Source organism: Aegilops tauschii, chromosome 6 (genome assembly GCF_002575655.3).
Source record: "Aegilops tauschii subsp. strangulata cultivar AL8/78 chromosome 6, Aet v6.0, whole genome shotgun sequence".
Classification (NCBI taxonomy): Eukaryota; Viridiplantae; Streptophyta; class Magnoliopsida; order Poales; family Poaceae; genus Aegilops; species Aegilops tauschii.
The window spans coordinates 366477141-366503218 of NC_053040.3; positions in this window are offsets into that span (position 1 = coordinate 366477141).

Below are 26078 nucleotides of genomic sequence, written 5' to 3' on the forward strand. Positions count from 1 at the left end.
GCAGGGTGGGCTTGGGACAGACTAGGAAAACGTGGCCCGGTGTACCGAGTGGCACCCGGATGGTGGGCTCGGGAACCCTGCACACATCGTTTGGGGCCGTGAGCGACACCCCGGCCGGATCTCCTTGCGGATGGAACCCGAATAGGCGATAAACCTGGACTAGAGTCTTGCGTGGTTAGTCAGGTCGTGGCCGACACCCTCGCCAGGCTTCCGCTTGAAGGTTGCCGAGGTACATGACGTGTACATGGCGGTAAGTGGCGAAAGCGTGTGTGACGCAGTACACCCCTGCAGGGTTATCATGATCTATTCGAATAGCCGTGTCCTCGGTTATGGACTTCTTCGATGCTTACGTGGTACATAGACAACTTGAAGTGGATACTCTAAAATGCTCAAGATAAGTTTGAGTGCTATGGATGGCTTCTCGTGGTGAGATGGGAATGAATCCATAGTGGTGTATTGAGGTGGTGGTTGGTGGACTCGTGTGCGCCTCCTTACCCGAAAGAAGTTTCTCGTAGTCGTAGAACAGGATAGCCACTGAGTCAAAGCTGGCTTGCTGCAACTAAACCCCACACTACCTTCTTGATACAAATGCATGTAAGATAGGATCTGATGTAAGTCTTGCTGAGTACCTTTGTACTCATGTTTGCTTTATTTATGTTTTGCAGTGGAGACTTCGGTCTTGTTAGTAGTTCCGCTTGGACTTCGACGGGTAGCTTGTACCTCAGCTACGATCTTGTACCCTTGGGAGGGTCTTGTAGATAGTCAGGCTTCTCAGCCTTTTTCCTTTGTAGTTGTCTGTACCCAGACATGTAATGCTTCCGTTGCTTGTATGCTCTGAATGATGGGTCATGTGACCCCTGTTTGTACTTAATGCTATGTGGCTCTTCTGGGCCTTTTATCTATATGAGTTTGCGTTATGTTGTGATGCCATGTTGTACAGCACATACTTGCATGTTATGCGTACGTGTAACGTGTATTGCTATGTGTGGGATCCGACAATCTAGTTGTTTATCCTTGGCAGCCTCTCTTATGGGGAAATGTAGTCTAGTGCCTCCTTGAGCCATAGTAGTCCGCTACAGCCCGGTTCACCGGAGTCCTGCTAGCCCAACACTACTGCTCTGGACACTTGACTGGCCGGCATGTGTTTCATTTCGTTCCTGTGTCTGTCCCTTCGGGGAAATGTCACGCGGTGACATCCGGAGTCCTGCCTAGCCTGCTACAGCCCGGGTTCCCGGAGTCCTGTTAGCCCAGTGCTACAGCCCGGATTCACACGCTGCTGACCGACACGCTCGATGTTGATTCATGTATGCCTGTCCCCATACGTTAGTGCCGCTTTGGGTTCACGACTAGCCATGTCGGCCCAGGTTCTCTGTCATATGGATGCTAGTGACATTGTCATGTACGTGAGCCAAAAGGCGCAAACGGTCCCGGGCCATGGTAAGGCGACACCCGTGGGAATACCGTGCGTGAGGCCGCAAAGTGATATGAGGTGTTACATGCTAGATCGGTGTGACTTAGAATCGGGGTCCCGACACCTAGGCCCCTCTGTTGTGTATATAAACCGAAGGTTTTAGTCCGTAGAGGCTATCAGAATAATCATAAGCTAGACAACTAGGGTTTAGCCATTACGATCTCGAGGTAGATCAACTCTTGTAACCCCTATACTCTTCGAATACAATCAAGCAGGACGTAGGGTTTTACCTCCTTCAAGAGGGCCCGAACCTCGGTAAACACTGTGTCCCTATTGTCCCTTGTTACCATCGAGACACGTAGCTTAGGACCCCCTACCCGACATCCGCCGGTTTTGACACCGACATTGGTGCTTTCATGGAGAGTTCCGTTGTGTTGTCGACAAAAGAATCGATGACTCGCTTCATCGTTGATGACGACGCTGTGTCTGGGGAAACCTTTCTCCCTAGCCAACTCTCTGTGTTTGGCGGCTTCGTGCCAACTTGACCGGTCACCTTGAGCAGGTCGACAGCTACGCCCCTAGTCACCAGATCTGGTATGGAAGCTTTAACTACATCACTGATATCCGAGGAGACTTGATCTTTGAGGGGTTCTCGGCCTCGGCCCCCGCTCCCCACCCACACGAAGGAGGCCCTTCGGATCTACTATCAGATCCCGTCAAGGGGTCGACGCTCGCGTCCGCCTCGACCTTAGATCTGGGACAGACCACTTCGTCCGAAGACGGGAGGATGAATCCCGCCGGACTCTCTCCCATCACGGAGCTTCTAGCTGGAAACCCAGATGCGACCACACCGTCCGCGGACCCGGAGTCAAATGGGACTCTCCCCTTCATCGGGAAGCCGGACTCGCCTCTGGACACCAGCTCTGAACTCTTGAGGTCTACGTCCCTCTGGCTCAGCCAAGTGGTTATCACCGAGCCTAGCTCCGTAGATCCTCAGACGTTTGTCCGGCTTTCGCTCTTAAATGAAACACTGAACTTAATACAATCTCTCGCCATCACAGAAGTGTCACCTCCGAACTACACCCAGCTTGAACTAGGGGCTGAGAGTAGGGAATTTTACGTCCCACCCACCACCCACTTAATAGCTACTGTCGAGGATTTAACCGACATGCTAGACTGCGCCTCTCAAGACATCGATGGCATGGACGATGATGTCGAAGCCGAACCAGGTCAAAACCCTCCCGTCACTGGGCATTGGATGGCCACTTCAACTTACGATGTATACATGGTGGAGATGCCTGAGAAGAAGGATGACGATGGCACTCAAGATCCAGAGGAGGATAAGCCCGTCGATAAGCCACCAAAACGCCGGTGTCAATGGTGCTGCTCACGATCGCGTCGCGAAAGGGGAAGTAATACCGGCACCAGAGATAATGACACTCCGGACAACGCCGAAGACCCCGACCACCCCGTCGAGCCTGCGTTCGAGCGGGATGAGAGTGAAGAGGGTCAATATAGCCCCGAAGAACTTGCCAATCACGAGGATTCGGAGGATAGTAACTACTTACCTGTCTCCGAAGAGGATGTTAGCCTCGGTAACGAAGATTTCATCGTCCCAGAGGAACCCTTCGAACAAGAACGCTTCAAGCGATGGCTCATCGCCACCGCACGGAGCCTGAAAAAGAAACAGTAGCGGATTCAAGCCGAACAGGATACGCTCAACGACAGATGGACTAAGGTCCTAGCCGCCAAAGAAGGATATGGCTTTGAGCGCCCAACAAAGAGTTATCCCAAGCGAAGGCTACTGCCACAATTCGATGACGAGGCCTTCGAGCCAATACCATCAGAATATAATCAGGCTGATCAACAGGACCGACCACCAATTATGCCAAACACCAGCCCGCGCCCCCTCGCCATAGAGGCAGGGAGACAGCGGCTCCGGGCTACACGTACGACCTACGTCAGGACTAGACCAATAGAGTCGGCCAGACCAGATAAATCTATGGATCAAAAGGACATGCCCCCACACGAGATGACGACCATCAAGCCTGGCACGACAAACATAACCAAGTCCGGGGTCAGCACCGAACACAGATGTCATCCGAACTCCGTCGTGATGTCACCCGGTACAGATGTGCCGCACACCCCATCTGCTTTATCGATGAGGTAATGCAACACCAATTTCTGGAGGGGTTCAAACCCGTGAACATCGAGCAATATGATGGAACGACGGATCTCGCCATATGGATCGAAGATTTTCTTCTACACATTCACATGGCTCGCGGAGATGACCTCCACGCTATTAAATACCTCCCTCTAAAGCTGAAAGGATCAGCACGGCACTGGTTAAACAACCTCCCAGAGAACTCCATTGGAAGTTGGGAAGACTTAGAGGATGCTTTTCGGGACAACTTTCAGGGCACTTATGTCCGGCCACTGGATGCTGACGACCTGAGTCACATAATCCAGCAACCCGGAGAGTTAGCTCGCAAACTCTGGAATTGGTTCTTAATTAAAAGAACCAAATCGTGGACTATCCGGACGCCGAGGCCTTAGCGGCATTTAAGCATAGCGTCCGTGACGAATGGCTCGCCCGACACCTTGGTCAGGAAAAGCCGAAGACCATGGTAGCTCTTACTGCACTCATGACCTGCTTTTGTGCGGGCAAAGATAGCTGGTTGGCTCATAGAAGCAACAGTACCAGCGACCCCGGCACTTCTAAGGCCCATGATGGCAATGGAAGGTCACGATGCAACAAAAACAAGCGTCGGAACAACAACGAAGAAACAGAGGATACGACAGTAAACGCTAGATTCAGTGGCTCTAAACCCGGTCAGCGGAAGAAGCCGTTCAAAGGTAATAGGGACGGTCCATCCAACTTGGACAACATACTGGATCGACCTTGCCAGATTCATGGCACCCCTGACAAGCTTGCCAACCACACCAACCGAAACTGCTGGGTTTTCAAACAGGCCGATAAATTAAATGCCGAACATAATGGGAAAGGACCTCCCAGCGAGGACGATGATGAGCCTCGCCCACCGTGCACTGGGGGACAGAAACAGTTTCCCCCCAGGTGAAAACGGTGAACATGATCTATGTCACCCACATCCCAAAGAGGGAGCGCAAACGCGCATTAAGGGACGTCTATGCCGTAGAGCCTGTTGCCCCAAAATTCAACCCATAGTCGGCTTGTCCGATCACCTTTGATCGCAGGGACCACCCAACTAGTATCCATCACCGAGGTTCGGCGGCCCTGGTACTCGATCCTATCATCGACGGATACCATCTTACTAGAGTCACTACAAAAAAATACACTTCCGCGATGATACGTGTTTGTCACAATAGGTCACATATTTTGTCATGCATGTACATCCATGACGATTTTATGATAGAATCAAGATAGTCATACCTGTGCTGTCATAGACGTGTTCCATGACATTACCAAAATTATCATCATCGAAGTGTCCACTTCCATGATGATAAATGGCGCATCATGGAAATGCTTTCGTCAAGGGTAACCGACACGTGGCATCCACCGTAAAGGGTCGCCGTTAAGCTATCAGGTTCCAGTTTGGATCCGATAACCCGTTAACAGCACGGACCAATGGGGATTTTCCACGTGTAAAATCATCATTGGCTGGAGGAAACACGTGTCTGCTCCTCGGTGGGCCAGATGTCGTCCGTCCAATGAAGGAGACATGCCTATGATACATCAACACATGGCAGGGCCCAACAGAAGCCCATATAGGTTAAAAAGGCCAGCCTAGTCAAAGGCCCGTAGTACTTACTCAGGTACTAGTGGGCCAGCCCAATAACGGCCTGTTTAAGCATGGCCCATTTACGGCCCGAAACCAGATCTGGCCCGTTAATTGTTCGCCGAATATTTGGGCCCAATTACGGCCCAGTGACTTTCGGCCTGTTAGAGGCCCGATATAGACATAGGCCCACTTCAGCCCGGTGTGTCTTTCGGCCTGGGAATCGCCCGTGCTGCCCATGGGCCATATATGGTCCGACGCGACATCCGGCCCACTAACGGCCCGTGATAAAGGTGGCAACAGTTCAGCCCAACATGACTTTGGGCCTGCTAAAGGCCTGTCGTATAATTCGGCCCGTTGATGCCTGTACTAAGCTTTCGGCCTCTTAAAGGCCCATGATATCAGTGGGCCAACTAAGGCCCGAGATATGTTTCGGCCTGGTAATGGCTCGTCATATAACTGGGCCAAAAAAGGCCCGGTCTACATTTCAGCCTGCTGAAGGCCCGTCGATGACTAGTGAAAATTGAGGCCCAACATGCATTTTGGCCTACTAAAGGCCCATGGTTTCTTCTCGGTCGTAACAGGCCAACAGAATATTCAGCCTGTTAATGGCCCAAAGCTACATGGGCCCAACTAAGCGTTGGGTCCACTAAATGCCCAACTAAAATTTGGGCCGAATATAGGCCGGAGTAAGTTGTGGGCCCGGCGCAAAGTGTGAAGGCCCTAATGGCCTTTCGGGCCCAAGAAAGTTGCAGGCCAGCCCAATTGTGGCCTGCTAAAAACCAGGCCCGTTAGAGGCGAATGTTTCGGCCCAGTCGACTACATCAATTTTTTTTCAGATAGCGAATGATGGTAGTAACTAGTAGGAATTAAGAACAAACCTACTCTATACAATAAAGAAATTACGACATAGTAACTTAGAATAAACCTACACTGTACAATAAAGGATTTACGGTATATTACATCCACTGGCATCGAAGTTCGCCACCAGTGATCATAAAGCGCAACGAAGAAGGAGATTACAAAAACTAGGCACCATTGCAGCGTAACAAAATAATACTGATCCGAGACCACTTCCAAGGCAGTTCAAGAAAGGTTAGCCTTGCGTGGGAACTATTACGCAAGCTGCTGAGCAAGGCTGTGAGACCGACCTGCCATGTCGGTTATAGCTTCCAGGTGTAGCTGTTTAGCAATGAGGTTCTCATTGGTGTTCTCCGCAATCTTTCTTAGAGATAGGACTTCAAGTAGAAATTGAGTTGCCGAATGACTTTCTGCTAGAACTTGGGACTAAAGAAGTCAAACTGATTCAGACAGCGAATTCTGTGAGCTTGTTTGACTACTAGTCTCAAGTAACTTGAACACTGCATCAAGACACGACTTTGGGGTTGTCTCGCTATCTTCAAGATGTTTTGTCTTCTTTCCTGTAATATATGTTGGCTTTGTCTCACAGCCTTCAGTAGACTTGTGCATGCCATCAGGCATATCACCCTGAAACAAGCAGAGAGATGACAAGTTTTGCACGTGTATAAACAAAGATGATAACTGTGCTGTCAATTCAATCCAATTTCAAATTAGAAAATAAAGAGTAAGTTCAAAATATCAATAGCATATTTTGGCATTGTTCATAATGCGGGGAGCTTCACCACACTACTGGATTACCATGTCAACATAACAAGCATAGATGAAGGGCAAAGACAATCATTGTATCTATTTTGGTTAATGTGCATGGCATGTTGTTCATATCATCAGCCACATCGGTAAGATAAAACATGAGATGACAAGGTGCAAACGTGGGCTGCTTCACCACACACTGGATTATAGATCCACAAAAACAAGCATACATATAGGGAGTATTGAGTAATGTGCATGGTATGAATAAGGAATTTGGTTTTACAAGTAAAACTTGGAACTTACGGTTGTTGCGAACTTGCATTTTGATAGAAACATCAAACTAAACAGCTGTTAACGATAGGGAGTATGAGCAAATTAAACAGCAGTTGAGGATAAAGGCTTTAGAAGGACTAACTTACATTAACAGTTAACACTGGCTTTATAATGCCCTTCTCCATGTCAAGGGAAGGATAACTCAAGAATTTCAGCACCAAATCTTCTTCATAAGCATTAGCTGTACTCTACATTTTGTAGAGAGTAATTATAGATATGATAATACTGGAAGGGATAGAGGATAATGAAGATAAGATGCAGATTGATGCTACATAATCAACTACCAATCCCTGGAAGTACAAACGTTACAGGAGAAAATGTACTGACAAGAGAAATGGGCAACACTTCTGCACTGGCATTGTCTGTGTATTCAACTTTTTGGTAAGATTAAATATAGATCTGATATTTTTTAGTAAATGGTGGGCGAGGGAGATAAGATGCAGAATGCTACACAATGAACCAATCTCTCTTCCCATAATATAAGAGCGTTTTGAACACTGTTGTACTGTACAAAATGTTGTTATATTATGGGACGGAGGGAGTAGCTGTTATTGTAAGTACAGTGATAGACGACGTTCAGTCCTTACTAGAGGACTGCAGAGCTAAACCTCTTCAAAAGCATTGGGTTGATTCAAAATTTATGTAAGAGTCCATACAGATCTTATAATGTCCACCAAATGGAAGATAACAAGGCTAACATGTGCAGTGATGCTACATAATCAACCAGCTATGAAAGTAAGTATGGTCATACAGGGCAAGAGGTACTCACAAGAGCAATGCAGTGTGCATATAGTTGCGAGATTCTGTGGTCCCTTGAGAATGAATGTTCTTCTGCTAACAGTTTTCATACTACTGAGACATTAAGGCAAATGCAGAAATGTAGTTCAAATTGTGATGTCATATCATAGACAGTAACTTACGCTACAGACGAGACCAATGTGTAACAAGATTATTCCAGTCACTGTCTGATAAATGTAGCACCGGAGACTGCTACCTCTTGAGCATGCATTGGTTTTCCCTTGAAGAGGAAAGGGTGATGCAACAAAGTAGCGTAAGTATATCCCCCAGTTTTTTTGAACCAAGGTATCAATCCAGTAGGAGACAACGCACAAGTCACCTAGTACCTGCACAAACAATGAAGAACCTTGCAACCAACGCGATAAAGGGGCTGTCAATCCCTTCACGGTCACTCGCAAAAGTGAGATCTAATAAAGATAGTAAAGTAAATAATTTTGCTATTTTTGTTGTATAGATTGGAAAGTAAAGATTGCAAAATAGTAAACGAGATGCGACGTAAATAAAAGAGATGCAATATAATAAGAAAGAGACCCATGGGCCATAGGTTTCACTAGTGGCTTTTCTCAAGATAGCATGTATTACGGTGGGTGAACAAATTACTGCCGAGCAATTGATAGAAAAGCGCATAGTTATGAAGATATCTAAGGCAATGATCATGAATATAGGCATCACGTCCGTGTCAAGTAGACCGAAACGATTCTGCATCTACTACTATTACTCCACACATCGACCGCTATCCAGCATGCATCTAGAGTATTAAGTTCATAAGAACGGAGTAACGCATTAAGCAAGACGACATGATGTAGAGACATAAACTCAAGAAATGTGATATAAACCCCATCTTTTTATCCTCAATGGCAACAATACAATACGTGCCTTGCTGCCCCTACTGTCACTGGGAAAGGACACTGCAAGATTGAACCCAAAGCTAAGCACTTCTCCCAATGCAAGAAAGATCAATCTAGTAGGCCAAACTAAACCGATAATTTGAAGAGACTCAAAGATATCAAATCATGCATATAAGAATTCAGAGAAGAGCCAAATAATATTCATAGATAAACTTGTTCATAAATCCACAATTCATCGGATCTTGGCAAACACACCGAAAAAGAGTATTACATCGAATAGATCTCCAAGAACATCGAGGAAAACTTTGTATTGAGAATCAAAGAGAGAGAAGAACCCATCTAGCTAATAACTATGGACCTGAAGGTCTATGGTAAACTACTCACGCTTCATCGGAGAGGGAATGGTGTTGATGTAGAAGCCCTTCGTGATCTATTCCCCCTCCGGAAGATCACCGGAAAAGGCCCCATGATGGGATCTCACGGGTATAGAAGATTGCGGCGGTGGAAAAGTGGTTTCGTGGCTCCCTCTGATGTTCTAGGGTATAAGAGTATATATAGGCGAAAGAAGTACGTCGGTGGAGCTACGAGGGGCCCACGAGGGTGGGGGGCGCGCCCTCCTGCCTTGTGCCCGCCTCGTGGCTTTCCAGAATTCTACTCCAAATCTTCTAGATTGCTTTCGGTCCAAGAAAGATCATCCCAAAGGTTTCATTCCATTTGGACTCCGTTTGGTATTCCTTTTCTGCAAAACTATAAAATAGGCAAAAAACAGAAACTGGCACTGGGCCTCCGTTTAGTAGGTTAGTCCCAAAAATAATATAAAAGAGCATATTAAAGCCCATTAAACATCCAAAACAGATAATATAATAGCATGAAACAATCAAAAATTATAGATAAGTTGGAGACGTATCAAGCATCCCCAAGCTTAATTCCTGCTCATCCTCGAGTAGGTAAATGATAAAAACAGAATTTTTGAGGTGGAATGCTACCTAACATAATTATTAATGTAATTTTCTTTATTGTGGCATGAATGTTCAGATCCGAAAGATTCAAGACAAAAGGTTAATATTGACATAAAAAGCAGTAATACTTCAAGCATACTAACAAGGCAATTATGTCTTCTCAAAATAACATAGCCAAATAAAGCTTATCCCTAAGGTGGAATAGAGCGATGGTTGTGGAGAAGACAAAAAAGGGGAAGATGGTCTCACATCAACTAGGCATATCAACGGGCTATGGAGATGCCCATCAATAGCTATCGATGTGAGTGAGTAGGGATTGCCATGCAACGGATGCACTAGAGTTATAAGTGTATGAAAGCTCAAAAGAAAACTAAGTGGGTGTGCATCCAACTTGCTTGCTCATGAAGACCTAGGGCATTTGAGGAAGCCCATCGTTGGAATATACAAGCCAAGTTCTATATTGAAAAATTCCCACTAGTATATGAAAGTGACAACATAGGAGACTCTCTATCATGAAGATCATGGTGCTACTTTGAAGCACAAGTGTGGTAAAAGGATAGTAGCATTGCCCCTTCTCTCTTTTTCTCTCATTTTTTGTTAGGCTTCTTTGGCCTCTCTCTTTTTTTTCATGGGCTTCTTTGGCCCACTTTTTTATTTCCTCACATGGGACAATGCTCTAATAATGAACATCATCACACTTTTATTTACTTACAACTCAAGAATTACAACTCGATACTAGAACAAAATATGACTCTATATGAATGCCTCCAGCGGTGTACCGGGATGTGCCATGAATCAAGAGTGACATGCATGAAAAAATTATGAAAGGTGGCTTTGCCACAAATATGATGTCAAGTACATGATCATGCAAAGCAATATGACAATGATGAAGCGTGTCATAATAAACGGAACGGTGGAAAGTTGCATGGCAATATATCTCGGAGTGGCTATGGAAATGCCATAATAGGTAGGTATGGTGGCTGTTTTGAGGAAGATATATGGTGGGTTTATGGTACCGGTGAAAGTTGCGCAGCACAAGAGAGACTAGGAAGGGTGAGAGTGCGTATAATCCATGGACTCAACATTAGTCATAAAGAACTCACATACTTATTGCAAAAATCTATTAGTCATCAAAACAAAGTACTACACACATGCTCCTAGGGGGATAGATTGGTAGGAAAAGACCATGCTCGTCCCCGACCGCCACTCATAAGGAAGACAATCAAAAAATATCTCATGCTCCAACTTCGTTACATAACGGTTCACCATACGTGCATGCTACGGGACTCACGAACCTCAACACAAGTATTTCTGAAATTCACAACTAATCACTGCATGACTCTAATATCACCATCTTCATATCTCAAAAGAATCATAAGGAATGAAACTTCTCATAGTATTCAATGCACTTTATATGAAAGTTTTTATTATACCCATCTTGGATGCCCATTATATTAGGACTAAATTCATAACCAAAGGAAATTACCATGCTGTTCTAAAGGAATCTCAAAATAATATAAGTGAAGTATGAGAGATCAATAAATTCTATAAAATAAAACCACCACCGTGCTCTAAAAAGATATAAGCGAAGCACTAGAGCAAAAATATCTAGCTCAAAAGATATAAGTGAAGCACATAGAGTATTCTAATAAATTCCGATTCATGTGTGTCTCTCCAAAAGGTGTGTACAGCAAGGATGATTGTGGTGAACTAAAAATCAAAGACTCAAATCATACAAGACGCTCCAAGCAAAACACAGATCATGTGGTGAATAAAAATATAGCCTCAAGTAAAGTTACCAATAGACGAAGACGAAAGAGGGGATGCCTTCCGGGGCATACCCAAGCTTAGGCTTTTGGTTGTTCTTGAATTTTACCTTGGGCTGCCTTGGGCATCCCCAATATAGGCTCTTGCCACTCCTTATTCCAAAATCCATCAAATCCTTACCCAAAAACTTGAAAACTTCAGAACACAAAACTTCAACAGAAAATCTCATGAGCTCCGTTAGTATAAGAAAATAAACCACCACTTCAAGGTACTGTAATGAACTCATTATTTATTTATATTGGTGTTAAACCTAGGGTATTCCAACTTCTCTATGGTTCATACCCCCCGATACTACTCATAGATTCATCAAAATAAGCAAACAACACACGAAAAACAGAATCTGTCAAAAACAGAACAGTCTATAGTAATCTGTATCATTCCAATACTTCTGTAAATCCAAAAATTCTGAAATAAATTTGTGGACGTGAGTAATTTGTCTATTAATCATCTGCAAAAATAATCAACCTAAAAGGACTCTCCAGTAAAAAATGGCAGCTAATCTCGTGAGCACAAAAGTTTCTGTTTTTTACAGCAAGATCGCAAAGACTTCACCCAACTCTTCCCAAAGGTTCTACTTGGCACAAACACTAATAAAACATAAAACCACATCTAAACTGAAGCTAGATGAATTATTTATTACTAAACAGGAACAAAAAGAAAACAACAATAAAATTGGGTTGCCTCCCAACAAGCGCTATCGTTTAACGCCCCTAGCTAGGCATAAAAACAAGAACGTAATAATGATAGGGCAAATTGCGAAAACTCATCTCATATTCCCTACGTTCAGCAGCAAGTTTTCTTTGTGGCAGGCAAAAGTAATCAAAAGGGCTAAATTTAATGGGACAAAAGTCCCCAAGATCAAGCTCGGGAGGTATTTGTTCCTCCTTTGGCCCCTCATATTGCACAACCAATTCATCATTATAAGCATTCTTTTGGCAAAAAGTCATGAGCCTTTGTTCAAGAGAAAAACCTAACCCATTGTTCTGAATAGAAAAATTATCATTAAGTTCAGAAATCCTATCAACTAGAACATCGGTAGGAACCCTTTTTCTAAGGTTTTCATTATAAGCAATATGATTTAAAGATCGTAAACGCATTATGTCGTCTTGATTAAAAAGAATTGCTTCTATGAGAGGACGGCCAGCATCCACCCTATAATGCGCAAAAATTTCATTGGCCTCTTTTATTATAAATCTGAACTCATGTGCCAAAAATATGGTAGCCACTCGGTTAACAGAAGAATGCTCAATATTGGAAAACTCTACAAAAATCCTTTGTATGCAAGGATGCATGTGGATAAATTGTCTTTCAAGTTCAACTACGAGCAAAGATATAGCATCCGCAAGACTACTAGTTCTATGAAGAATAGACCCACCCATAGTGGGCAAAGCACTGGCACAAGTAAAGAAATCTTGAATAACTAGTTTTCCAATAATATTACCACTACCAATCTGAAACTTTTTAGTGGGTAAAATAGTAGGTTTTTCATGAGGATGATCAAAAGCATCAAAGTTTCCCCCATCGTTACTACTATCTTTTTCAATGATAACCTCCCTAGTTTTAGACATGGTGACAACAAACCGTACTAAGAACGAACACACAAGAGGCATGCGAAAAGGGACGAATGGAAGAGGGGCGAAGAAAAGGCAAAGGTTTTCGAAAATCATTTTAGTGGGGGAGAGGAAAACGAGAGGCGAATGGCAAATAGTGTAATGCGAGGGAGAAGAGTTTATGATGGGTACTTGGTGTGTCTTGACTTGGCGTAGATCTCCCCGGCAACGGCGCCAGAAATCCTTCTTGCTACCTCTTGAGCATGCATTGGTTTTCCCTTGAAGAGGAAAGGGTGATGCAGCAAAGTAGCGTAAGTATTTCCCTCGGTTTTTGAGAACCAAGGTATCAATCTAGCAGGAGAAAACGCACAAGTCACCTACTACCTGCACAAACAATGAAGAACCTTGCAACCAACACAATAAAGGGGTTGTCAATCCCTTCACGGTCACTCGCAAAAGTGAGATCTAATAAAGATAGTAAAGTAAATATTTTTGGTATTTTTGTTGTATAGATTGGAAAGTAAAGATTGCAAAATAGTAAACGAGATGCGATGTAAATAAAAGAGATGCAACATAATAAGAAAGAGACCCGGGGGCCATAGGTTTCACTAGTGACTTCTCTCAAGATAGCATGCATTATGGTGGGTGAACAAATTACTGCCGAGCAATTCATAGAAAAGCGCATAGTTATGAAAATATCTAAGGCAATGATCATGAATATGGCCATCACGTCCGTGTGAAGTAGACCGAAACGATTCTGCATCTACTACTATTACTCCACACATCGACCGCTATCCAGCATGCATCTAGAGTATTAAGTTCATAAGAACAGAGTAACGCATTAAGGAAGATGACATGATGTAGAGGGATAAACTCAAGCAGTATGATATAAACCCCATCTTTTTGTCCTCGATGGCAACAATACAATACGTGCCTTGCTGCCCCTACTGTCACTGGGAAAGGACACCGCAAGAGTGAACCCAAAGCTAAGCACTTCTCCCATTGCAAAGATCAATCTAGTAGGCCAAACTAAACCGATAATTCGAAGATACTTGCAAAGATATCAAATCATACATATAAGAATTCAGAGAAGAACCAAATAATATTCATAGATAAACTTGTTCATAAATCCACAATTCATCGGATCTCGGCAAACACACCGCAAAAGAGTATTACATCGAATAGATCTCCAAGAACATCGAGGAGAACTTTGTATTGAGAATCAAAGATAGAGAAGAAGTCATCTAGCTAATAACTATGGACCCGAAGGTCTATGGTAAACTACTCACGCTTCATCGGAGAGGCAATGGTGTTGATGTAGAAGCCCTCCGTGATCGATTCCCCCTCCGGCAGATCGCTGGAAAAGGCCCCAAGATGGGATCTCACGGGTATAGAAGGTTGCGGCGGTGGAAAAGTGGTTTCATGGCTCCCTCTGATGTTTCTAGGGTATAAGAGTATATATAGGCGAAAGAAGTACGTCGGTGGAGCTACGAGGGGCCCATAAGGGTGGGGGGCGCGCCTACCCCCTGGGTGCACCCTCCTGCCTCGTGGCATTCCAGACTTCTACTCCAAGTCTTCTGGATTGCTTTCGGTCCAAGAAAGATCATCGCGAAGGTTTCATTCTGTTTGGAGTCCGTTGTATTCCTTTTCTGCAAAACTCTAAAATAGGCACAAAAAAACAAAAACTGGCACTCGGCCTCTGGTTAGTAGGTTAGTCCCAAAAATAATATAAAAGAGCATATTAAAGCCCATTAAACATCCAAAACAGATAATATAATAGCATGAAACAATAAAAAATTATAGATACGTTGGAGACGTATCAGAGACTTTACAGAAATTTCGTTTAGAGGCTTGCCATCAAAGTGCGCTTGCCTCAGGTAGGAACGATACTTCATCAATGATTGCTTTAAAAGCGCAACCAACCCTTGCTCGTCTTGACAATCCAGTTTGGTCCTCGCCTATTTAAAAGAATGAAATCTTGTGTCTTTTGTCAGCAGAAACATATGCAGTAATTACCATGAATAACATTAGTACATTACTTACGCGTAAGTTGCGGTGGAAGACTGGAAATTGTTTTGTGTCTGCGGTATAATCTTTCCATGAAGGAAAGATGCGCACAAAGTTCCTGAAAACAATATAAGCTTCGTCTTCTAAACTAGGAAGAAATGGAACAGGGGTCCTATTTGCTGCAATTGGGGGTTTGGCAACTGGATTTGGTGTACTCTTTGCTGGAATGGGGGTTTTGCATCGTAGAGCTGGTGCTATGTGAACTGGCATCATCATACTGTTTGCTGCAGTTGGGGTCTGCTGAGTTGGGGCATCAGAGATGACCAGTGTAGTAGGGCTAGAGTCTGCTAGAGTTGGGGCTGTGTTTTGTGGGTCAGGTGATATTGCAACTACACCTGATGGGCTATTTGATTTATCAGGTGTCACTACCTTTTCCAAATACTTTGCTCATGCTCCTCCGCGATCAGCAATCGCCCTCTTCCTTTTGAATGTCTGATACACAAGAACAACATTTGAATGGATAAATATGGTATGATGACAGATGGAATATGTACTGAAAATGGAGATGCAAGGCGTATTCACATACACGATGTGTAAACTAAGCTAATGGCAGTTCAACAAAGTAGAAGCAATGCAAAGCATCAGTTGCTAGATATGTGCGACCAATATAACCTTGGAAATTTAGAGCAAGCACCTTGATGGGTGAATAATATAGGACATCCTCCTTTGACTCCTCCACTAGGGAGCTACACTGACTTAGGTCTCCCTCTAGCTCAGAATCACTTCTAGGATCATATTCTGAGCATGAATCTGTAGGTGGAGAGCGTTTGCATTGCATTGCATCTAGACTTGATTTCAGTCCCTTAATCCCAAGTTTGATAGCCATGGCATTGTTCTGCTTTATTGTTTTCATGCTCACAAGCTCATAATCATTATGATGTTGTTCAGAATCTGAGATTCATGAAAACATAAAAAGTAGTCAGATTATCTATGGAATGTATTGCGGATTCAACTCGAAGAGTGTCTCCCTATAAACCCCTTCATATGCAAAGTTCACCCCCCAACTGTGCTGACCAGACCACACACAGAAATACAAACCTCTTATGTCTCTATAACAGGCAGACACACATTTCAAAACTGAAGTAGGAACATTAGAATCATATCAAATTTGTATTTGAACAAATAAACTAAGGAATTATGAGTGGCATAATGTTTAGCTTCAAGGGTGGAGTGCTGGTAGTGTGACACAAAGCAAGTAGGCAGATTGTATTCCATGTAAAAGATCGTAGTCTATGTAAAAGGTGGAAATGACACTTTCTTTCTATACAATGCAGTGTTCGTCGCCCACACATGATGGAAGAGATCACACAGAGAAATACTATTCACTCATGTCTGGGTTCCAGTATTTTGAAACAGGGTGGTCCACCCTAAAAGAATATTGACAACAAATATGACAAGGCAAGCATAGATGTAGTGAATCAATCATTTACTTGTGAGCTTACTTGGACAAGTATGCAGAATTGTAACTGCAGTAAGAGACCGTCCAAAATCTGAATCAAGAAGTTGGTCTAGCACTTATTGTTTGCAACTAAGGGACGTGAATAATTGTATATCATATCAAATGAGTAGAAAGACAAGTAAAATTGTCAACAAACCTGGCCTGCAGTAGTAATCTGGGTCAATGTCACTACGACCAACAATCCAAAATGACTAGTGTCTGTTCCTAGGGCAGGAATTTTGAAACCCTGTGAACTTTACAGGTACTAAAGATTACTGAAATACATCTGAACCATTAAGTGTAGGTAGCACTCAACACATAACAAACCCTAATGACAGTCCTGCCTAATGAGTAACGAATCAATTAGAAAATGGGTGATGAGGTGTGGCTGCTGAGTGTTGAGGACGTATCTCAGGATAAATCGGGTTGGCTTAGTGGTCGTTGCACGCCTGAGCCCTAAACGGACTAGAAGGTAGGCACGGCGGTGCGCCCAGGCAGCGGTGACGCTGTTGGGCGAGCGGCTCCTGGCCTCCTGTTAGTCCGGTGTCTCCTCCTCGAGTCATGCCGTCTGGGGATGGCAAGTCGCCGGCGAGGCAGGCGGCTCTGGGCGAGTGGAGATCGGAAGCGCAGCAGAACAAACGGGAATCGGGGCCTGGGCCGACCCAAAATCCCATGGTGAGCCACGACCCACCGTGGGCACCCTATAGAGATACACACTCGAGCGGCGAACATTCAGTTTTGAAACTAAATTAGGAACATTTAGCTGACCAATTAAATGAATATGTTTTAATAATATCAGATTCGTATTTGAACAACTAAGCTTGTTTAGCTTGATGGGTGGAGCAGTGCTATTATGACACGAAGCACGTATGCTGATCGTATAGTGATCATAAAAGGGGGAAACCCTAAGCATTTTCTTGAGCAAAAGAGGGTTTCCCCTCTGATTTCTATTAAAGAAACCACCACGGAACCAACATGATCAATTAAACCCTAAGCATGATCAATTAAACCCTATTATGACTGTGCCATGGCAGATTTAAACCTGCAAACCAAAGAAATGCTATTTAGCATCCATTGTTTGCTTCGAACTAAGAACTAAATTCTAAGAGCTGAAAAGAAAGTACAATAACCAAGTAACGATCTATTTTATGGTTGAGATCAAAATGTTGAGGAGATATGAAGTACCACCTCTCTTGCGGCGCCGTGTAGGAATCAGGGGTGTGATGGCTGTCGGTGGCGTTGAAGCAGATCTGCGACGGTAGACGGGTGCATCGGGGTATAAGTCCTGTTGTTGTGGACGAGAAGGTCGTGTGAGCGGCCCCGGCAAAGAGGACGACGGCGCCGATGAAGCGAGAGGACGCGATGCAAGGCTCTTGGTCCGTCGCCGTGGATGAGAAACGTCCATCTCTAGCAGTGGACGATGCGGTCTTGGTAGGCACTCCGGCATGGTGGAGGAAGGTGGCGATGGATGGGGTGGAGGACGTCGGCGATGGATGGGGTGGCGAACGAAGGAGGCTGGTGTGGGGATGGTGTTCTAGGCAGATGGTGTATGAATGGGAAAATGGAGGGAGAGGTACGGGGAACCATGTTTTTGGGACGCGCCTGTCTGAAATATGGGAAAGTTACGAACTTAGCCCCCGTTTAAAATTTGGACGTCTCGTCGGTTGGGGATAGGACGGTAATCTCGCATCTTGCCAATATTTTCCAAGAGCGATTTCGGGCGAGGAGAGGGTGTTTTGGCGCCCACGGTGTATGAACGGGGCTGACAGGTAGGGCGCTTGTGTCACGTTTGAGTGAAGTTACAAACCTACTCCAATTGAAAATATTTGCCTATATTGATTTCGGACGAGTCGAGTTTGTTTTGCCGCCCACCGTGTATGAATGGGGAAATGGAGGGAGAGATACAGGTCTTTCGGACGAGCTTGAATCAAATGTGTTTTGCCGCCCATGTTTGGCGCCCACCGTGTCGGAATGGGCTCAGAGGCGGTCGTGTCATGTCTAATTGAAGTTACTAACCAACCCCTATTGAGAGCAGTGGAAATCGGGCCGATGGATTGTCAGTGTAAGGGGTAGACAGTAATTTCCATCTCCCAAACACTTGGCTTCGGGCAGCCGAAGTGGGAGTGGACATTTTGCCGCTTCTTTCGAATTTTGGGACAATAAGCATCCACGTTTACCCTGGCAACTTAATTCGAATCCATTTTGTATTCCTATACGAATCTTTATAAATCATTCTATGTGTTTTTATATATCTTCAAAAGCACGACAAAGATGTATTCCACTGTCATATATGAATATGATTTACAAATGGCGATACTCGAATTCAGAAGCTAGAATCCAGTTTAAGGTGAATTCGAATATTTGAAACCACTTTATGTCCAACTCAAGTGTCACACGCAGCATAATGTGTACTCCCATTTAGATATGTACAGAAGCGATGTATGAAGATTCAAATACCGAGTCAATCAACAAATAATGTAGAAAACTAACACACATATAAACACTTATAGAGTATATGGATCAATAATATCAACTAACATACATAAGCCAGGCCGCTGTACTTTTTTTTTTGCTAGAAGAGCATCCTTTTTTGAGCGAAGCTAGTACAACATCTTGGCCCTTTCTGACGCGTGCCACTTAAGGTCCACCTATACTACTATTATTGCTGAATGCACATTCAGCCCGATTGGCATATTTGTAGGTCTGTCATAGCAATCAAAATGAGTCTCTGAGTCTTATCAATTAATACAGACTTGTGCTAAGAAAAGAATTACAAACCAAAAAACAAAAAACAATTATTACATGATCTCTAAAACAAATTATTTGATCGATTACATAAACAAACAACACAAAGGTTATTCAACGATGGAAACAACATTTCACCTATGATTTACCAAGTGGGGATTTAATTTCCTTTTTTCCTTCAGGACCTTAACAATGCGGTCAGTCTCAGCTTGCTTTGTTTTTAAATCCACCAAATATTTAATGGTTGTCCTGAGTACTGCTTGTGATTGTGTTGTTTGCTTCCTCAACATGTCAACTTCATCTCTAAGTGCAGAAGCATAATCCGTTTCTACCAATAGTTTAGCCTCTAGAGCATCAACAGTTGGCAATTCATGATGCACGATTGGGCCGGTGCCACTGTTGTGGGATGATACAAGGTCCATGGGGACCTCGCTCTTTGATCTTGGGCTAGCCTGTTTTGCTATTAAAGTTCCGATCGGATTTTGAAAAGTTGAAGTTAGCAAAACATCTCAACTGGGAGTTATAACAACAAACTAGTTAAACAAACAAGGACTTCAAGAGTTCCAATTGGATGCTGAAAAGTAGTTATTAACATCATTGTAACCGGCAGCAGCAGCAAAGCAGTTAAACAAACAGGGTTTGCAAAAGGTACCTGTTGTGGCATTGGAGTTTCTCTTTGATCCTGAAAAGTTGAGTAGCCAGTAACATGACTAGAGCAACCGGCTGCAGCAGTAAGGCAGTTAAACAAACAAGTTTTGCAAAAGGAACCTGTTGTGTTATTGGAGTTTCTCTTGGATCCTGAAAAGTTGAGTAGCCAGTAACATGACTAGAGCAACCACCAGCAGCAGCATAGCAGTTAAACAAACAAGTTTTGCAAAAGGAACCTGCTGTGTCATTGGAGTTTCTCTTGGATCCTAAAAAGTTGAGTAGTCAGTAACTTGATTAGAGCAACAGGTTACAACGGCAAACCTGTTACACAAATATGTTTTTGAAAATGTACCTATTGTGCAATTGGACTTCCAATTGGATCCTGAAAACTTGAAGTTGGTAAGATGATTACAACAACAAGTTATAGTAGCAAACCAGCTAAATAAGGAACTTTCTAAAAACATACCTGTTGTGCGAACGGAGTTTCAGTTGGATCCTGCAAACTTGAATGCTAGCAATCATAAATAAAGTGTTGCAAGAGCCATACGAAACTAACATCAAACTAGTAAAACTAACCAGTTTTGGCAACGTATTTAATTACACATGAACTAGTAAAACTAACAAGTTCTTGGCAACGTATTAAAGTAACAAGTCGGTACCGTTTACCAACAACACAGACATCTGTAAATTTCTTTGATGTAAGAAAAATGATTCCAACACATATATAAGTTAAAAAGACGGTGTCGCTCATATAAACCTGATAGTTGTGTATCTATGAACATGCAAACATTACTAGTGCTACAAGTGATAACAGCAAACCATTTAAACAAATAGGGTATCAGAACGTAAATTACACGTGAATTCTGCTGCACCCTAGAAGTACATATGACCAGCTATCTACGCTTAAGTAGCTATTTAAGTTCAGGGAAAGAGGTAATTCTTAATAGTAAGTATCAAACACATAGATAGGCGCAATCTATAATAGGATTAACAGGCTATGGCATTATGTAACCAGTAGCAAACTAAATTAAGCCAAGCAACGTAATTGAACAATTTTGCAATAAGTGGCTAACTAAAATTCTATAAAGCAGGTAACTGAACTTACGCTAGCTCTTTGTACAGGAAAACTGCAACTCCTTTTTCGCTTACAAGGTTCTACGAAGGAGCCCATGGCATCATTGCTTGGATATGCGGTCCCAATACTTCTTTCTTCCCACACTGCATTGGTAAGTCGAATGGTTAATCTGATAAGATGGTGTGTCCTTGATATGTTATATGAGGACGGGTTGTCAGACTAGTTGTAGCCACACACGTCACACTGGCTTTTACTGTATATTTCATGCGATTACATTTGGCATATTGAGATCTAAACAATCTATAATAGGATGAAAAGACTGGCATCCTTCACATTATTGGCGAACTCAGTTCATAGAAACAAGCAATCCAACCATTCTGTGGGTAAAACAAAAGCGACACTGGAATAATTTTCACTACCCCAATCATACATGCAAAGAGGGGTGATGCCACTGTAGGGGCTGGATGGGCGGCCGCCTTGGGTGGCTGGAAAGTGTGCACCTAGTTTGAGTCATCCAGGTTGGCCCAGGCTAGTTTTGTGCGTCCCAACGCACGAGCAGGCAATGTAAAAAATGAACAAAAACGTTTCAATTTGGATGGGCCAATAACGCAAGAGCAAGGCAGGCCCTATAGCCGGCTCGCGGCTCAAATGAGCGCCTCCCATATCGATCGACAGCAAGAAAAATCCCAATTCGTTTGCTCCAGCCTCCAGTCTGGTTTGCTCCTCACCTAGCCGTCGCTGGACAGACCAACATAGAACTTCCTCGCACCCTCGTTGGAGGGCGGTCGCCGGGCTTCAAGCGAATGGAAAGAGAAGAATATGAAGATCGAACCCTGGGTGTAGCCTGCGTGGGAGGCAGCGGCGGCAGCACATGCATGGCATCGAGCTTGCGCAAACGCACAGTCGCAGCTTGCAAGAGCAACATGCGCAACGAGTAGGTACATCACATCCCTGATTATATCTAATTCAACTGTTCAGTTTCTGGCCAATAGTTAAACCTGATGGTGTTGTAAAACTGCTTGTATGTAGGGAATCTATGAGTAAATGAAAATAATTTCTGCTTATTTTATAACTCCCCAATCAATACTGAACTGACTGAACCTAATGTATCTAATCAAGTTTCCGGTGCAAACATACAAGCTCATGTTGTTCTTGAGCCTGAAGTGTCTAATGAACAGACTGCTAATGAAGGATTTGATGCAAACATTTTACATGCTCCTGGTGATGAACATAGGGTGTCTAATGAGGGATCTAATGCAAGCATTTTGCAAGCTCCCATTGAAGGATTTAGTGTCTAATGATGATCTGCTATGTTGAGAGAGACATAGAGATTTGCAGGCATTGATGACAGGCAAATTATAGTACATTTTCATGGCTTGAGGAAACATCGAGGCCATCTACCAGAAAGTCCCAGTATCATGACAACGTAGCATAAATACTTTTCTAATGTGTTGTTTGAAACTATTGGCATACTTGTGCAGGATAGATATATTGATATGCAGTTTGCGCACTGGTTATAGGTGCAATTAAACTTCGATATTTTCAGCCAGAGAACGAATAATTCAAGCAGGTACAAACAATGTTAGTAGTCCTTGTACACCATGTTGCATTTTATGTTTTTTGGTGCTTACATCATTTAGTGTTTTATAATCTGAACTACTTTGGATCATTAGTCGATTTTCAAAGTGCATGTAGCTTCACATTTCTCAACTTATGTTGATTTCCGGAGTGCAAGTGCCTTCGTATTTTTGAAGTTAAATGTTCGCCCCTGGTAACTTGAATTCGTGGATCCGCCACTGCACACAAATCATACACGCAGGCCAGTTAGAATTAAATGAAACGCAGGGACTTACGCTAGCTCGTTCTACAGGCTCACTGCAGCTTTGCTTCCGCTTGGGGTGTTCCATGTACAAGTCCATGTTACCACTTGCTTGGATGTGCATGCCTTGTGCTCCTTGCATCCCCCTCTGCATTTTTGACACGGCCAATGGTTGATCAAATAAGAGGAATCGACCTTGCTGTTGTACTGGAGGACAGATACTTACAAGGTTATACGGGTGTGCAGGATGTGTACCAGATCCCGTAGCACCGCCATGCTTCGCTAAAAAATGGTTTTTCTTGTTTCAGATGATATCTCTAGAAGAAATAAGAGCTAAAGTCAGAGTTGCGTAGGCGTGTAAGCTAAGAGAGCAGTGAAACGATATCCAAACATCGTCGGAACAGTGCACATGGGAGTGATGTGTGGATACCTAGTTCGGGCTGGCGTTTGGGCATGCTCGCCTAGCTAGAGTGCGGGTCACTTCAGAGCCGTTGAGGGTGATGTGCTGGCGTTGGCTGGCCGTGCACGGATGCAGATCTTGAGTGGCAGCGGAGCGCTACGATGTGGTGGATGAGACCGTTGGTGAAGCCCCAACGGCCTCGAGGGGCGGAGGTGCGATGATGTGCTTGGTGAAGTAGCCCCGGTGAGGTGGGAGACGGCGTTGGTGAAGCGCACCTGATGCGGTGGAAGTCGGTGTATGTGAGGCACGTCGGTTGCGGCGGCCGACGTTGTTGGTGGACCACCTGATGCGGTGGACGAGGGCGTAGATGAGGTAGCTCCGGTGCGGTGGTGAAGCGCGACCGTTGTCTTCGTCGTCATCGTCCGGCACAAAGGTGGGGAAAGAGACGAGATGAGGGGCAATTCAAACTTTGCTTGGGTTGGCAGCGAATTAGGGATTTAAGCAATCTGGGCGCGGAAGGGGACGGTGGAGAAGGGAGATTTTGTAGGACTGGAATTGGGGCCGCCAGATATTTCAATCCGAAACATGGAAGTGCGAACTTATTTTGTCGTCGTTCTTTTTTTGGGGGGGGGAGGGAGGGGGTCGGTGGTTGGGTGCTAAGCGTCCGTACGACACACGCGACCACCACGACATGACCCTGGTCTGCCTGGTGCGCCTACATTTGAGAATGCAAAGGAATCTTCTTTCATTTGCAAACGAATCTGTATGTATTACCATGCCCGTGTTTTCCTTGCAAATAATTAGTCATTCAAAACGAGATACTATAAATTAGTTAATGAGGAGTTATTTGATTATTTTTTTTTTTGAAAGGGTATCCACGGTATCCATGCTAATGTGGATTAGAGTGTGTGTCACATAATTAGTTATTTGAATTAGAGTGTGTGTCACATAGCGATCTCCAATTCTAAGATGGATTTCGCATTTCACGTTATCCATGCTACTTTTTAATACTAATTCATATGTATATGATGAACACCATGGTAGTGAGAAAACTTTGGATGGGTTCAAACATATGACCTACAAAATAGCACAACAATCGAGTCAATGTCAACTTTTCCAAACTTAGTATGGCACGAATTCGAAATAATTACCCATATGCATGGTCCTCAGTTCAAATCTTACAATGTACACCGAATTGAAACATCGATATTAAGTCTCGTACTATCTACATTCAAATGTTGTTTTTAGCCCCCCCCCCACGGCACACATGCTACATACTTCCTGTATTGGTCAATCTTTCTCTCCTAACCACCTTAGGAAGCTATCGTTTTCCGACACACGTTCATTCTTTCTCTCCATGTTTCGATCTCTAACTCTCTCAACTACACAACCCCCTTTTTCCACTATGTTACCAAATGTATCTACCTCACACACCCACCATTGCACCCCATGCCGAGCTCTCTCTCTCTCCCTCCCACCCTCTCTCGCTAGATACATGCATTACCTATCTAGCCCCCCAACCTCTCGTGCGCACGCACACACATTGTCTATCTAGGTCACTCCCTCGAGACTCTCTCACTCTTTCTTCCGCACGGCGGGCCACACTCGCTCAATCTCGCTCTCTTTATCTGAGTCTCGATTAACCTCACTTTCTTTCACACACAAATGATATATCTCCCTGTTCGGGCCTCGATTGACACACTCTATACTCTCTCACGCAGATTGTCTATGTAGGTCAGTCCCCACTCTTTCGACCTCATGGCGGGCCACGGTCGCTCAATCTCTCTCTCTCTCTCTCTCTCTCTCTCTCTCTTTGTATGTCTTGATTGACCTCGCTCTTTCTCGGACACAAAAGATATATCTCCATGTTTGAGCCCAATTCGACATATTCATATTGTATACTCTCTCCAACCCGTCTCACTCTTTCGATCACACGACGACCCATGCTCAATCTCTCTCCCTTTATATATGTAATCGGACACAAAAGATATATACTCTCTCCAACCCGTCTCATATCTACATGTCTATGACTGGATCATCTCTCAAGCTCTATCTTACAGCCCTCACCCTTCCCAAAAGCTCAATCAGACAATATCTCTCCAGAGCATATATATATTTTCAATGAATGTCGGACCACACTCACTTTGTCTCTCTATCTATATGTGTCTCGATTGACCTCGCTTTCTCTCGCTGTATCTTCCACACATCTAAGCTACCTTTCCATCCCTCGCAAAGCCGGAGCTATTTACATTGCGAGGGGGACTCCAACCTTGGATTAATTTGTCTAGGCATTTATTCCGGTGGGTTTAGATTATATTTTCGTAGCATTCGGCCCACAACTACTCCAAACATCGTTGCAACCCCCGCACCTCCCCCAATTGATTTCCCTCTGGCTCGGTCATCGCTCTCTCGCATGTCCTTTCTTGCCTTCAACGTTGCACCATGGTATTTTTCCAAAAAACTCTGTTGTTCTCTTTAATTATTACAAATAAGCTACAAAACTACACACCGATAGTCCACTTGTAATGGAAAAAATTTCAACCCACAAATTAAAGTGCTACAAACTACACACCAAGGGGCTCACCTGTCATGAAACAAATTTGGACCCATATATAAATTAAAAATTAAAAAGGACGAGGATCAACATGCGACCAGGGCCTTCAAGCCGCACGTCAATAGGCAACATACGTAGTACAACAATGTTTGTTGTACCCCCGTTGTTGATATAATGTTTTTATATTACCACAACCTATTTAATGGATAACATGTAATATTACTTTTAATACATTAG